Here is a 17,418-nt window from a genome sequence, read left to right as displayed (position 1 = left end):
AGTTGGCTTGTATGATGTCAATTGGACGGTGACAACCGGCTGAGAGCGAGCTCTTGTTGTGCAGTTTGCAGCAGAGGTGGACATCGAGGCGTGACCCGTCCAGGAGCGCAGCCAGGACAGCCGTGCGAGCCTTGCCTAGCGCTGCCGTTTCAGCCGGTGCAGTCGCATTGAGGTCTGACGGGCCGCACGCAGCAGAGTCGTCTGGCCGCACCCGGCTACAGCAGCCTTGGGCCGAGCGAGTCCCTGACGTCACCCTAAGCGCCGAGCAGTGCTGTTGCGAAACAGCTGTATGCCACGGGCTCGGCAGACTCGCGCATGGAGATGCAGCCCACGGGCTGCGGTCTCACTGCTCCGCACTAAGCGAACCCGTGACGTCACTGCGCCAGTGCCGTGCGCAAACGCTGGCGTGCTGCTGCCTACGGGCTGTTGGTAGCACTGACCGCAGTTGTGAGCTACGGGCTGCGAGCGGTGAGTAGAGCAGAGTTTAGTTCAAATGTGTGAGAAATCTTACGGTACTTAATTGCTAAGGTCATCAGACCCTAAGCTTACACACTACTTAACCTAAATTATCCTAAGGACAAACACACACACCCAACGAGGGAGGACTCGAAACTCCACTTGGACCATCCGCACAGTCAATGACTGCAGCGCCTTAGACAGCCATTGTTTAGTGGAGTGGTGGGATTTCTTCATTTTTTCGTAACGCACAAAATGAGCTTGGAAACTAAACGTGGTTTGCAGAAGAAGGTGCGCATGTCAATAAGAGGGAAATAAAAGGAAAAATAATCAGTGGTGAGTGGAGAACCATACAGCCTGAAGCGAATTTTAAATGTTCGGCTTGGACCGTGTTAATTCTTGTCGTGGATGGCGTTAGGCAAAGCGTTCATTTTGTGTGCTGTTCGCTGTGCAATGAAATTTTCTCTCATGCTGGAGGGTCAAGCGGCACTCCGCACATTCCTCGCCATCCATGTGTGTCTAATAAACAAGGGTCTTGCGTGGACGAGAAACGTCTTCCTAAACCTGTTCGGGAGATAACTGTCGATAAATACGTGGCTATATGTGCACGGGACGTAAGGTCATACGGAGCTATAACATGTGAAGGTCGTATGGATCTTGTTCAGACGTTTATCAGCACTGCAAAGGCAATTATGTCTCACCCCACAACTGTGTGGTGGTACATAGCAGAAAGTGCTAAAAGCCTACGACATATAATTATGCCTGAGGTAATTGCTCATATAACAGAAGGTGAATACTCAGCAACCACAGACATGTGGACATCCAGTGCGAGAAGCAACAATTATCTGACATCTACTGTCTCCTGTTTCATTGACTGGACTCTCAGATTTCGCATTTTTTTACAACTCAGTTTTCAGATAAAGCAAAAACGTGCGGTAATATTCTAAGAGAATTGTTTTGGCGATTTATGTCTCTTGGTACCCACCACTCTACTTTGAAAGACATGCAGCACACGGCCGATCAAGGTAACAACATTGTCTTTGCACTGCATGATTATTCACGATTGAATTGTTCCAGCCATATACTAAATTCAGTGCTAGGAAATAATTTTAATGAGGAGTATACAGGGAGAGTCACCTAACGTTACCGCTGGATATATTTCGTAAACCACATCAAATACTGACGAATCGATTCCACAGACCGAACGTGAGGAGAGGGCCTAGTGTAATTGGTTAATACAAACCATAAAAAAATGCACGGAAGTATGTTTTTTAACGCAAACCTACGTTTTTTTAAATGGAACCCCGTTAGTTTTATTAGCACATCTGAACATATAAACAAATACGTAATCAGTGCCGTTTGTTGCATTATAAAATGCTAATTACATCCAGAGATATTGTAACCTAAAGTTGACGCTTGAGTACCACTCTTCCGCTGTTCGATCGTGTGTATCGGAGATCACCGAATTACCTAGGGATCCAAAGGGAACGGTGATGGACCTTAGGTACAGAAGAGACTGGAACAGCACATTACGTTCACATGATAACACTTTTTTATTGGTCTTTTTCACTGACGCACATGTACATTACCATGAGGGGTGAGGTACACGTACACATGTGGTTTCCGTTTTCAATTACGGAGTGGAATGGAGTGTGTCCCGACATGTCAGGCCAATAGATGTTCAATGTGGTGGACATCATTTGCTGCACACAATTGCATTCTCTGGCGTAAAAAATGTCGTACACGCCGCAGTACTGCCGCAGAAACCACGTGTGTACGTGTACCTCATCCCTCATGGTAATGTACATGTGCGTCCGTGAAAAAGACCAATAAAAAAGTATTAGCATGTGAACGTAATGTGCTGTTCCAGTCTCTTCTGTACCTAAGGTCCATCACCGTTCCCTTTGGATCCCTAGGTAATTCGGTGATCTCCGATACACACGATCGAACGGCGGAGGAGTGGTAGTCAAGCGTCAACTTTAGGTTACAATATCTCCGGATGTAATTAGCATTTTACAATGCAACAAACGGCACTGATTACGTATTTGTTTATATGTTCAGATGTGCTAATAAAACTAACGGGGTTCCATTTAAAAAAACGTAGGTTTGTGTTAAAAAACATACTTCTGCGCATTTTTTTATGGTTTGTATTAACCAATTACACTCGCCCCTCTCCTCACGTTCGGTCTGTGGAATCGATTCGTCAGTATTTGATGTGGTTTACGAAATATATCCAGCGGTAACGTTAGGTGACTCACCCTGTATACGCGCCAATTATCCATAAGTTCGTGGTCTTTTGAAGGGGCGAAAGAAAGCTTGACTTACGTAAAGAAAAGTTGTTTTCTTAATGCTCTTGGTAGATAAATGAGCCAGTCTAGCGATAGTCGCTGGAATAAGCAGCTGACAATGTTAGAATGTCTTTGTGGGAAAAGCTCTCTGAGAAGAGAGAAATAGCCAGAAATGAAGAAACTGATATCACGCTGTTGAAAGAACTTTTCACAGTGTGTTTGCAATTCTATTACTGTAATTCTTATACGCAATCGTTTATTTTATAGCTTTTAAAACATAAGGATTTTTGTAGCTCTTGAAACCGGTGTCTAAGGAATTAGAACTGGAGAAATCACCTGCACTGCACCTGCTTTTGACGTGGACAATGACAATATTACAGGATTTGAGTCAGGCGCCCCAGGACAAAGAAGCTTCTGAAACTGCACTTTTACATAAACGCCTCGAATTATCCTTAGATGAAAAGCTATTGTCCAGGGATGCTGTGAGGTTGCAACTTTCCTGTGGCCACCATTCGTCATTTAAAAATGATATCTGAAGATAAGAGTCGTAAAGTCATGAATACAATACAATAGTTTTCCTTCCTCACACTTCTCTAATCCCACAATATACTCTAACGACATTTCCCTTTACTGCATCTCCAACCATCTTCTGTCTTTGTTCTCGCTAGTGGGTTCGAATGGAACTGGCTTACTTTTCGATCTAGATATAGTTATCTCAATGTACTCTGCTCTTCTGCAAGTTTCAAAAATAAAGTTTAATGTTCTGAAATAGGGGAGACACTGTTTCCTACATGTTCCTTCACAACAGGTAACACGTGAATCTTTGGGAATCCATGTTGTCCTAAATGAAAGTTTGAATTTTTGCCGTGTATGCACTGAAATATGAATTTTGCTGTCCTCAGGTAAAACGAAGAGAGGTATAATGGGACTGGACATGTATTTCACAGCCCCATCCCATCAAAGAACAAATCTTGTTGAATCACATAAATTCTGCTACTCCATCCGATGGATTTCTAGTTGTGCAATGGGATGATGGGAGTGAGACATTCGGGTAGCCTACACTCGTTGTTATTCAACATCTACACTGAACAAGCAGTAAAGCATAAAATGATAAATTTGTAAATAGAATTAAATATCAGGGAGAAGCAATAAACATTTAGAAGTTTACCAGTGACACTGCAGTTCTGTCAGAGACAGCAAAGAACTTAAAATAACAGTTGAATGGAACAGATAGTGCCCTGAAAAAGGAATATAAAATACCCCTCAATCAAACTACATGAAAGATAATGGTACGTATTCGAATTAAACTTAGCAGTACCAACGGATTTTCCATAACATGCACTACAAAACAGGGGCGTAATATATGACCAACACAAAGATATACGGATTTCGTTAATTTTCGTTGTCTTTCATGCACAACATTCTTTTTAAAGATGTATTTATGTGTAAGAATGGTCCTAAACCTGAAAATATGAATATGACACATGTTCTGAAAATTCACAGCCACTGACAAGACCTAAATTTTTGCGTTAAGTTTTACTGAAAATTTGAAACAATTACGGAATCTGGTAGAAGAAATCGTTTACACGTCAGAAATGTATTTTTTCGGAATTTTAAAATATAAAGAACTTGACTAGATTACAGTATTCTGAAAAGGTAGGCATAAAGCACACCTTCCCTCTCCCTTGGTATTGCGAGGGTTACATCAGGTAGTGTTAAGGGATCTGATTACGAAATGAGACACTAAAAGGACTATTGGGCAGTAAAATATCTGATGAAGGCCGAAGCAGAGAGGATACAAAATGAATACTGACTATAACAAGAATATAACATTAAGTGTTAGGAAGTATTTCTTGAAGGTATTTGTATGGTTTCCAAGATGCTGCTCCAGGCGGGAGTAAAAATGAATGTGCGCTATGGAAATTACTGAACGCGAAAATGAAGATTTGGCTCTGTCTGAGTACCCCCTGAAGGAGATATTAGGATCTCTTAACGGTGATATTATTTACACCTTCTGGCTCTTTAACATATAAATTACAACATAAAAATAAATGAATGATTAAGGGAACTAGTAACTACTAAATAATAAATGTTGTTTTATCTTATCCATTTATTGTAGATTAAAACGCCTTTCTTTTTAGAAATGTTATATAACGATGTGCAACGGACATTAAGAGATACAAATTAATTTGCTGACTAATATCATTGATCTACTGTTCAATTGTGCCCCTTTTTGTGGCTACGCTATCTAATATAAATAACGCGTGATGACTCACGTCATCTACGTGCCAACACTACAAGACACTACTTTCAAACTGATCTACAGCAGTGGGCAACCTCAGTGGAAATCAAACTTACATGATCACAGCTGTTTAGCCTTATAGCTGTAATAGGCCGAAGCAATTGGCAATATTACTGTATGTACTGCGTCCGGTGCGTTGGAGTGATGGTTCTCGTACACGTCTGCGTTGATGGAAGATCTTCAGCATCAAAATTAAAAAACTCATTAAACACTAGGACGGCAGAAGGCGGACTTCTGACTAGTATAATCTAATACTATCTTCTCCTCTCTGTATTCTACAGACAACAAACGCGAACTCAGAGCCACAAGGACGGAATTCAGATTACGTCTCAACGTGAGTATAGATTGGAGAAGTGCACACAATCACTGAACGTTGCGTACTCAACGACGATTCTCTACATGGAGGCGAAGTCCAGAATCGTACAACACCTTCGGTCACCTAAAGCAACTTCCCAGTGCCTAATTCTCCCATATCAAGCGAACTGAGCCTTACTGATTTTGCCCGCATTTGTCCTATCATGATATACGAACCTTGCGACAGTATCTTTACTGGTGACAACTTCCCCTAACTTGAACATTATCCCCTTGAGTTCCACCGCTCGTCATCGCAAGTCAGTTTCAGCATGATGCTTGATGATAAAGTTTAGCTCTAGGATTGCACAGTAGCCTTCACCTGCATCACGCATTACACTGCAAGTGAGAGCGAGCTCTGGTTGTGCAATTTGCAGCAGAGGTGGGCATCGAGGCGCGGCCTGTCCTGGAGCGCAGCCATGTAAGCCGTGCGTGCCTTGCCTCACGCTGCCGTTTCAACCAGGGCAGCTGCATCGACATCCGACGGGCCGCATGGTGTAGAGTCGTGCACAGAGGCAGGGAACTGGTAACTACTAAATATTAATGTTTTTTCTGCTTATACGTTTATTTTAGATTAAAACCCCTTTATATATTACAAATGTTTATATGTCGATGTGCAATGGCCATAAAGATACACAAATGAATTTCCTGAGTAATGTTATTAATCACCTTCCCAAATGTGACCCTTTTTATGTCTACGCGATCTAATATAAATAATGGCAGATGACAGACGTCATCTACGTCCCAAACACTAGAAGCCACTACTTTCTATATGATCTACAGTAGTGTGCAACCTCAGTAGAAATGAAACTTACATGATCACAGCTGTTTAGCTTTATAGCCCTAATAAGCCGAAGCAATTAGCAATATCACAGTATGTACTGCGTCGCATGCGACTGAGTGATGGTTCTCGTACACGTCTGCGACGATGGAAGATCTCCAGCCACAAAATAAAAAAAAACTCGTTCAAACACTAGGACGGCAGAACGCGATCCTCTGACAAGTATAATCTAATACTATCTTCTCCTCTCTGTATTCTACAGACACGAAACGCGAACTCCCAGTCACAAGGACGGCACTCAGATAACGTCTCAACGTGAATATAGACAGGAGAAGTGCTCTCAATCACTGAACGCTGCGGACTCAACGACGATTCCCTGCCCGTAGGCGAAGTCCATGATCGTATAAGTTAGCAACACCTTTGGTCACCTAAAGCAGCTTCCCAGTGCCTTGTGGCACTATATCATGCCAATTAAGCCTTACTTATTTTGCCCGCATTTGTCCTATCATGATAAACGAACCCTGCGACAGTATTTCACTGGTGACAGCTTCCCCCAGCTGAACATTATCCCACTGAGTACCACCGCGCGTCATCGAAAGTCGGTTTCGGCATGATGCTTGATGGGATAACCTAGCCTTGGGATTGCACAGCAGCCTTAGCCTGCATCACGCATTACACTGCAAGTGCTGTCACTTTCGTCAATCTCCTGATCCACTGGCAGAAGCCTTGTCGGCCCGATCATAAACCTTTCAAACACATTTCCTCTTTCCTCCCCTCCCACTTTCTGAGGAGGCAGTGCCGTCACAGATGGTACCGAATCTGCGGCCTTCGGAAATACTACATGCGTCTGTAGCATTTCAGTACTCAAAACATCTTTCTATACAACCAGCCTTATTGATAGCTTTCTGCGTCACCCCTAAGTATCTACAACAAAATTACTGTCGGCAGTTGCACTCTGCAAGACACAAAAATCATTATCACATGCACTTCTCTCCACATCTGGTCCAGGCTGCAGAAATTCGCAACCTCTCCGCCAAGGTATACCTCACTAATTATGCAAATAACAAATGAGAACAAAACAGTACGACGACAAGGACACTTAATCTAATCCTTTCCTAACACTTAGTGTTACTTAACTTCTCCACCTGTGCGGCTACTCATGACTACGACTTTACGTGCTTAAACGCAGTAGCCACATTTATTGCTCAAAATGAAATACATTCCCCATTGAAAACGGCTTAATGTACCACAAAACTCCGACTTCTAAACGAAATTCATCTTCCCCTACCAAGAAGCTACACATGGCTAACACCTTATAACCTTCCACACTATGTGCCCCACCCATTGATAATAGGGAAACATAACGTTCATATTTACACATCCTCAGAATACAGTCGGAATTTACTTGCCACATGTGACACATGAAAACCGAACTGAAAAGCTGGTAGAAGCTGGACTGACTCGACGTGATACTCGCAGGGGGAAAAAAAAAACAGCCAGTGCAATCATCCACTGTATACTGATGCTGTCTGTCGACGAAACTGCAACCTGAGGTAGTCGAGAGTCATCGTCTCCAGGGAGGGTGGCTGGTAAGGTTCCCCTGTCACTGAAATATAGTGGTGACACACACTTCTCACATCAAAATGTAGAGGTCGCCCTAGGGCGAAGCAAGCGCCAAAAGACTTCCCAAGCGCACCTAAGGCCTCCCCGGTTCGCCTGACACAAGGTTCCAGGCACTGTCTGTGGCTGCCGCTGTCGCTGAGCCAGATGCTGTCGCCTGTCCTGTTTCAGAGGACACCACTCAGCCTGCGAGATCTGGGCAATAACGGAGGGTGGGATTATTGGTAGTTGGGAGCTCCAACGTTAGGCGCGTTATCGGGCCTCTTGCTGACAAGGAGGGTAAGAAAAGCAATGTGCATTCCGTGTGCATACCGGGTGAAATCATTCCAGATGTGGAAAGGGTCCTCCCAGATGCCATGAAGAGCACAGGGTGCAGCCAACTGCAGGTGGTGTCTCACGTCGGTACCAATGATGTGTGTCACTTTGTATCAGAAGAGATTCTTTCTGGTTTCGAGCGGCTAACAGAAGTGGTAAAGGCTGACAGTCTTGCTTGCAAGATGAAAGCAAAGCTGACTATTTGCAGCATAGTCGACACGACCGATTGCGGACCTCTGGTACAGAACCGATCGGTGGGTCTGAATCAGAGCCTCAGACGGTTCTGCGACCGTGTAGGTTGCAGATTCCTCGACTTGTGCCAACGGGTGGTTGGGTTTCGGGTTCCGCTTAATAAGTCAGGTGTCCACTATACGCAGGAGGTAGCAGGGTCAGTGTGGCGTTGGGAAAGTACCAGAGCTCCAAGCGCTAATAGAAAGCACTTATTCTCAAATCGTTATAGGCCCCGAAAGCTCGCTAAAGTCGGATATAAGCTCAGCCGAAATTTTTGCGAAGAACGTAACGGCGTGCCGGCCGCGTTGGCCGAGCGGTTCTAGGCGTTTCAGTCCATAACTGCGAGACTGCTACGGTCGCAGGTTCGAATCCTGCCTCGGGGATGTATGTGTGTGATGTCCTTAGGTTAGTTAGGTATAAGTAGTTCTAAGTTCTAGGGAACTGATGACTTCTGATGTTAAGTCCCATAGTGCTCAGAGCCATTTTTGAACCTAACGGTGTTCCGAAAAGATAGGCTAAACACCGTTGGCGGTGGCGAGTTAGTTGCTGTCAGAAGTAGTTTAACTTGTCGCGACATTGAAGTAGATACTTCCTGTAAGTTAGTATGGGCAGAGACCATTGTTGGCAACCGGAATAAAATAATAATTCGATCCATTTATTGACCTCCCACTTCAGATGATACAGTTGCTGAAAGGTTCAAAGAAAGCTTGAGGTTGATTTCAAACACGTACCCGACTCATACGATAATAGTTGGTGGTGACTTTAATTGACCCTCGATATGTTGGCGAAAATACATGTTTAATTCCGGAAGTACGCATAAAATATCATCCGAAATTTTGCTAAACACATTCTCTGAAAATTATTTCGAGAAGTTAGTTCATGAGCCCATACGAATAGTAAACGGTTGTGGAAACACACTTGACCTGTTAGCAACACATAATCCTGAGTTAATAACGAGTATCAAAACCGATATAGGGATTAGTGAACACACGGTTGTCGTAGCGACATTGAATACTGAAATCCCCAAATCCTCGAAAAATGAGCGAAAACTATACATATTCAAAAAAGCAGACAACAATTCATTTGACGCTTTCCTGAGAGACAATCCCCACTCATTCCAAATTAATAATATAAGTGTAGAACAGATGTGGCTTGAATTCAAAGAAATAGTATCGGCAGCAATTGAGAGATTTATACCAAATAAACAAACAAACGGCGGAGCTGATCCTCCTTGGTACACGAAACTTGTTAGAAGACTGTTGCAGAAACAACGAAACAAACATGCCAAATTTAAACAGACGCAAAATCGCCAAGATTGGCGAACCTTTACAGGAGCTCGAAATGTAGCGCGGAGTTGAATGCGAGACGAATATAACAGTTTACACAACGACACTTTGTCTCGAAACCTGGCAGAGAATCCAAAAAGATTCTGGTCGTATGTGAAGTACGAAATGGCTCTGAGCACTGTGGGACTCAACTTCTGAGTTCATTAGTCCCCTAGAACTTAGCGCTAGTTAAACCTAACTAACCGAAGGACATCACAAACACCCATGCCCGAGGCAGGATTCGAACCTGCCACCGTAGCGGTCTCGCGGTTCCAGACTGCAGCGCCTAGAACCGAACGGCCGCTTCGGCCGGCTATGTGAAGTACGTTAGCGGCAAGAAACAATCAATGCCTTCTCTGCGTGATAACAATGGAGTTACTATCGAAGACAGTGCTGACAAAGCAGAGTTACTAAACACAGCCTTCCGAAATGCCTTCACAAAGAAGACGAAGTAAATATCCCAGAATTCGAATCGAGAATAGCTGCCAACACGAGTAACGTAGAAGTAAATATCCTCGAATTAGTGAAGCAACCCAAATCACTTAATAAAAGCAAATCTTCTGGCCCAGACTGTATACCAGATAGGTTCCTTTCCGAGTATGCTGATGCATTAGCTCCATACTTAACAATCATATACAACTGTTCGCTTGACGAAAGATCTGTACCCAAAGACTCGAAAGATGCACAGGTCACACCAATACTCAAGAAAGATAGTAGGAGTAATCCAATAAATTACAGGCCGATATCGTTAACGTCGATATGCAGCAGGACTTTAGAATTTATATTTTGTTCGAACATTATGAATTACCTCGAAGGAAACGGTCTATTGACACACAGTTAACATGGGTTTAGAAAACATCGTTCCTGTGAAACACAACTAGCTCTTTATTCACACGAAGTGCTGAGTGCTATTGAGAAGGGATTTCGGATCAATTCCGTATTCCTGGATGTCCGGAAGGCTCTTGACATTGTACCACACCAGCTGCTCGTAGTGAAATTGCGTGCATATGGAATATCGTCTCAGTTATGTGACTGGATTTGCGATTTCGTGTCAGGGAGGTCACAGTTCGTAGTAATTGACGGAAAGTCATCGAGTAATACAGAAGTGATTTCGGGCGTTCCCGAAGGTAATGTTATAGGCCCTTTGCTGTTCCTTATGTATATAAACGATTTGGGAGACAATCTGAGCAGCCGTCTTCGGTTGTTTTCAGATGACACTGTCGTTTATCGATTTGTGAAGTCATCAGATGATCAAAACAAACTGCAAAACGATTTAGAAGAAATAACTGAATGGTGCGAAAAGTGGCAGTTGACCCTAAATAACGGAAAGTGTGTGGTCATCCACATGAGTGCTAAAAGGAACTCTTTAAAATTCGGTTACACGATAAATCAGTCTAATCTAAAAGCCGTATGTTCAACTAATTTAAAAGCCATGTATTCAAGTGAATATCTAGGTATTAGAATTACAAACAACTTAAATTGGAAAGAGCACATAGAAAATGTTGTGGGGAAGGCTAAAGGAAGGCAGTGTTTTATTGGCAGGACACTTAGAAATGTAACAAACCTACTAAGGAGGACACTACGGTACAAATTGATACTACGCTTGTCCGTCCTATTTTAAAATACTGCTGCGCAGTGTGGGATCCTTAGCAGATAGGACTCATGGAGTACATCGAAAAAGTTCAAAGAAAGGCAGCACGTTTTGTATTATCACGAAATACGTGAGAGAGTGTCACAGAAATGTACAGAATCATTAAAATAAATGCATTTTTCGTTGCGACCGAATAGTCTCACAAAATTCCAATCACCAACTTTCTCCTCCGAATGCGAAAATATTTTGTTGACACAGATCTACATAGGGAGGAACGATCACCACGATAAAATAAAATAAAATCAGAGCTCTTACGGAGAGATATAGATATTCATTCTTTCCGTGGGCTATACGTGATTGGAATAATAGAGAATTGTGAAGGTGTAAGTAGGCTGTTTATGTTTTCTCTATGTAAGTAGGCTGTTTATGTTTTCTCTATGTAAGTAGGCTGTTTAGGTTCTTATATTGGTAACGCCACGTAGCGCTCTGAAAATCACTGGCTGTGCTGTGTGCAGTCTGTGGCTGGTTTGCATTGTTGTCTGCCATTGTAGTGTTGGGCAGCGGCAGCTGGACGTGAACAGCGCGTAGCGTTGCGCAGTTGGAGGTGAGCCGCCAGCAGTGGTGGATGTGGGGAGAGAGATGGCGGAGATTTGTAATTTGTCATGAACTGCTATATTTATATATGATGATATCAAGGTAAATACATAGTTTGTTCTCTACTAATATCTTTCATTTGCTAACTATCCCTATCAGTAGTTAGTGCCTTCCATAGCTTGAATCTTTTATTTAGCTGGCAGTAGTGGCGCTTGCAGTATTGCAGTAGCTTGAGTAGCGAAGATTTTTGTGAGGTAAGTGATTTGTGAAAGGTATAGTTTAATGTTAGTCAGATTGCGTTGCGCTAACAAAATATTGTGTATCAGTTTAAGGACAGTCGTGTATAATTGTTCAAAGGGGACGTTTCAAAGGTGGTTCGATGAACCCTCTGCCAGGCACTAAAATGTGATTTGTTTATCCATGAAGTGTAGATGTACATGTGGAGGTCTGAGTTGAATTGGTGGACTGTTGCCAGGATGATGATCGTTGGCTGCTCATAAAAAGTCCACTGTTAGTCAAACATTTTACTGAAGAACAAACTACAACATTCTGTGGTGCAACGTCTTCCACAGTGTCTGATGAAGGCAGCGAGTGTTAAGGAACTGTCGCAACAGGTGGCCATGGTCTCAAGCGACTGCTTTTATGGAAGAGGGCTGTTTGCACCTGGTAGTTGGCCCGAAAGTGGCCCACTGGCTGGAAGATGCTCAGCCACATCACTGATTTTAACACCAGAAGCAGGGGCCCACAGTTAGTGGAGGCCAAAACTCGTGGTGGTTGCTTGTAGCATCATGTCGCCTCGAGTAGCGGCATACACCTCTCCTCGTAAATAGTAGCTACCAGACTGAGACATCTTTGACTGAAAGTAATTGTAATTTATGTTGGGACAGAGCGTTCTTGCTTTGAAAATCACAGCTCGCAAACATGTAGACCATAAGAAATCTTGATTGGATGTGTAGTAACTGGCCTACAAACGCCTTTCTGCTGTGTCTTCGTAATGGCAGTGAAAGCCCCTTTTCTGTATCACAACGTGGGTATCTGCCAGTGGCATTGCTGCATCTGACGTAATGGTGTTTGGTCAGGTCTGAGCTGGGCCACTAACAACGTCTTTTGCAATAGCCATTGCAATATTACTTTTGTATCCCGCCTGGAAGGCAGCGCGTGGTTCTGCTCCTGAAAACTGAGAGGTTTGCTGAATGAAGGTAGTGAGTAGGGGCAGGAAAAGGTGAAAATCTCTCGGTACTGCTCTTAGAAATTGTTTTACTATTTCACAATATTAACTGGATATATAACTTTGCATTGAGGTGCGAAGCCTTAGACCCATCGTAAGTAGTACATAGTCTCAATAGCAAGCGAAGTGTCCTGGCCGTCTGCTCTTGATCAAAATGGGCAGAATCTGTCGCGGAGCTCGTAGACCCCACAGCAACGGCTAGAGGGCGCTGTCGTCGGTGTCTGTCGTAGTGCCAACTTAAGAACTTCCACCTACGCCGTGGCATCGTAGCTATCGATACCACAATCACAATTTTACTCAGTAGCGCCGAAAATTAGTTGTGGCGCTGCAGATCGAATAACTGATAAGAAGAAACTGAGTCGAACTGGGGAAAACAAGAAATTTATGGCACAACTTCGTTTCGTAGGGTATATCGTGAGGCACCAAGGAATTGTCAGTTTGGGAATGGAGAGAAGTGTGTATATGTGGGTGTTGGGGAGGGGGGTATTAAAATTGTAGAAGGAGACAAAGTCTTGAATAAAGGTAGCAGGTTCAATCTGAGGCACATTTCATTAGCTGTGCAGCGCTGAAGAGGCTTGCGCTGAATAGACTAGCTTGGGCAGCTGCATCAAACCAGTCTTCAGACTGAACACCACAACAACAACACTGGGGTAGCGGGGGGCGGGAGAAGTAGGCTTCTGGTCCACAATTTTGGAAGTTCTTTACTGGGAAAACTCATGAAAAAGGTAGGTCTCTTGTGATTCAGCATCCTCGGCTGTTGACATGGCAAAAGACGTTTCTCTATTGCTCTAAATTAACGGCGCTGCTCATTCTCTTATGAGAAAAGCTATTTATCTCACACTATTGGCCGATGCAACGAACTGAGGTAGCGGTTCTTGTATTCTTTTGTTGTTGTAAACGGAAATGTCTCTGGTATGACGTTAAATCGTATACACATGTGGAGTGACCACTGTACAAGCAACAATAGCAGCAACCTCTCTGGAAGGTGGATGAGCGAGTGGAAGTTGTGAGCTCTAACTGTTAGCTTGCCTGCTTGCGAATGTGGAAGGAAGATAGAGAATGTAAAGCAAATAGTCGTGATCACCTACCACTTAACAGCAGGTAGTCAGCTCAGTAATGTCAATTGAAATTAACTGATCAGTGCTTGTTGATTCCTGTTGTGATTTCTTGCTACTCCAGATTAGTCTTCGAGAGAAACGTAAAGTTGCAGATGTAGCTCCAATGTAATTTTCATAAGGCAAGTGTATAACGTGATCGGTCGATCGCATTATGCTGTTTAGTTAATTGTCTATCGGACTTTGTTTCTGAAAGACTGTAAGTTCGTTGGTGCACCATAAAATAACAGATAATTGCTAATCAGTATCTAGATCACACCAATGGCAGACTGACTCCATGTCAGCAGTTTTGCATTTCTTTCATGAATGGCTGTACACAAAGCTGATAAAGACATTAATACAAATAGATATGTTTAGTTTGTTAAATTAACACATCTGAAATGCATTAATTTATATAGACTTAAATATATTCACGGTTCTTAAAAGCTAAATAGATGACATCTCGTTGAAATCGGGTTTTCTACCGGATATCAGCGTCTTCCAAACACGATATTTCGACGTCATTACTTGACGTCTTCATCAGGTGTTCCCTGATGAAGACGACGTCTTTGGAAGACGCTGATATCCGGCAGAAAACCCGATTTCCATGAGATGTCATCATATCGCCGGGAAAGTCTAAGAAATTACAGCTAAATGGATGCTTACATTGCGAAAGCTGAAGAACAATGGACGATAAAAAACAGGAAGACATGTCCTAGCTGATCGCAGAAAAAAATGTGAAGGCTTCTCTGTTCTTTATTGTCATAGAAGGTATGACATGTACTTATTAACATTTGTGGACTCTCTGCTACACACACATTTCATAAACATATAGAAAAAAAAATTTCATGGTGTCTCATATTTGCCTATGATACATATGATTACGACACTCGCCGTTACAAAAGTAGTCATTCAAGTAGTAAGTACAACAAAACTACAAGATTGGCTAGTACAAGAAAAAACAATACACAAATTGACATGTTTTAAATGAACGGTTTGACAAATCATTTTCATTGGCACAGGAGATATTTGTACAAGATACACTAACTTAAAATTTGTGAGGTATGATTGTTCTAAAGATAGGAGGGTAAGTCATTTCAGTTGAAAGGATACAATAGATACCCTTCCTCATACTTCTACAATCCCAGAATACACTACAACGGCATTTCCCTTTACTGCATCTCCAACTGTCTTTTCTCTTTGTTCTCGCTAGTGGGTTCGAACGGAACTGGCTTATTTTCCGATCTCGAAATAGTTAACTGAATGTACTCTGCTCTTCTGGAAGTTACAAAAATTACATTTAATGTTCGGAAATAGGAGAGACGCTCATTTCTACATGTTCCTCTACAACTGGTAACACGTGAATCCTTGGGAATCCATGTTGTCCTAAATGAAAGTTTCGATTTTTGCCGTATATGCACTGAAATATGAATTTTACTGTCCTCAGGTAAAAAGAAGAACGGAGTAATGGGGCTGGACATGTATTTCACAGTCCCACCACAACCAAGAACAAATTTTGTTGAAGCACATAAATTCTGCTACTCCAGCTGCTGTATTTCTAGTTGTGCAATATGAAGATGGGAGTGAGACATTCGGGTACGGGTAGCCTCCACTCGATGTCATTCAACATCTACACCGAACAAGCAGTAAAGCATAGAAGGAAAAATTTGTAATCAGAATTAAATATCAGGGGGAAGCAATAAACATTTTGAAGTTTACCGGTGACAATGCTATTCTGTCAGAAACAGTAAAGAACTTGGAATAATAGTTGAATGGATTAGATATTGCCCTGGAAAGGGATTATAAGATAGCCCTCAATGGATCTAAATGATAAGTAATGGAATGTTTTCGAATTAACCCTAGCAGTACAAACGGATTTTCCATAACGTGTACTACAAAATGAGGGCGTAATATATGACCAACACAAAGATATACGGATTTCGGTAATTTTCATTGTATTTTTCGCACAACATACTTTTAAAGATATATTTATGTGTAAGAAGTGTCCTAAACCTGAAAATATGAATATGACACCTGTTCTGAAAATTCACATCCTGAAAAATTTAAAACAATTACGGAATCTGGTAGAAGAAATCATTAAAAACCATAAATATACTTTTTTAAGATTTTTAAAATATATTGTACATGACTTGAATACAGTGTTCTGAAAAGGTACGTATGATGTAGCCCTTCCTTCCCCTTGGTATTGCGAGGGCTATATCAAGTAGTGTTAAGGGAATCTGATTACGAAATGAGACACTAAAAGGACTATTGGGCAGCAAAATAACTGACGATGGGCGAAGTAGAAAGGATATAAGATGAAGACTGACTATAGCGAGAAAAGTATTAGATAGGGAGATGCTAACATCGAATATAAATTTAAGTGTTAGGAAGTATTTCTTGAAATTATTTGTGTGGTTTGCAAGATGCTACTCCAGGTGGGTGTAAAATTGAATGTGCGCAATGGAAAATACAGAACGCAGAAATAAAGATTTGGTCCTGTCTGACTCCCCCCCCCCCCTGAAGCACATCTTAGGATCTCTTAACATAATTATTATTTCCTTCTTCTTGCTCTTTAACAGATAAATTACAACATAAAAATAATTGAATGATTAAGGGATCTAGTAACTACTAAATAATAAATGTTATTTCTGCTTATATATTTATTGTAGATTTAAACACCTTTATATATTACAGATGATTATATGTCCAAGTACAATGGACATAGAGATAGAAGTAAATTTCCTGTCTAATATTATTGATCAACTGCCCAAATGGGCCGATTTTGTGGCTACGCGACCTAATACAAATAACACGAGATGACTGATATCATCTACGTCCCAAACACTAGAAGGCACTACTATCAAAGATGATCTACAGTGGTGTGCAACGTCAGTGGAAATGAAACTTACATGATCACAGTTGTTTAGCTTTATAGCCCTAATAAGCCGAATCAATTAGCAATATCACCGTATGTACTGCGTCTGCTGCGTCAGAGTGATGGTTCTGGTGCACGTCTGCGGCGATGGAGGAACTCCAGCCACAAAATAAAAAAACTCATTAAACACTAGGACGGCAGGAGGCTGTCGTCTGACTAGTATAATCTAATACTATCTTCTCCTCTCTGTATTCTACAGACAAAAAACGCGAACTCCCAGCCACAAGGACGAAATTCAGATGTCTCAACGTGAGTATAGACAGTTGAAGTGCTCTCAATCACTGAGCGCTGCGTACTCAACGAC

At 42.2% G+C, this 17,418-nt stretch overlaps 1 long non-coding RNA gene across 1 annotated transcript; it reads left to right on the top strand.

The window, feature by feature from the left end:
• The first annotated feature begins 298 nt into the window (after positions 1-298).
• LOC124554702 lies at positions 299-15,687 on the top strand. Its single transcript, XR_006968414.1, has 3 exons — positions 299-468; positions 5,775-5,923; positions 15,624-15,687. It is a non-coding gene; the product is annotated as an uncharacterized LOC124554702 (long non-coding RNA).
• Positions 15,688-17,418: the final 1,731 nt, after the last annotated feature.

This window comes from Schistocerca americana, chromosome X (genome assembly GCF_021461395.2).
Source record: "Schistocerca americana isolate TAMUIC-IGC-003095 chromosome X, iqSchAmer2.1, whole genome shotgun sequence".
Lineage (NCBI taxonomy): Eukaryota > Metazoa > Arthropoda > Insecta > Orthoptera > Acrididae > Schistocerca > Schistocerca americana.
The sequence above is the reverse complement of the archived record's forward strand: the minus strand, read 5'-3'. Positions and strand labels throughout refer to the sequence as shown.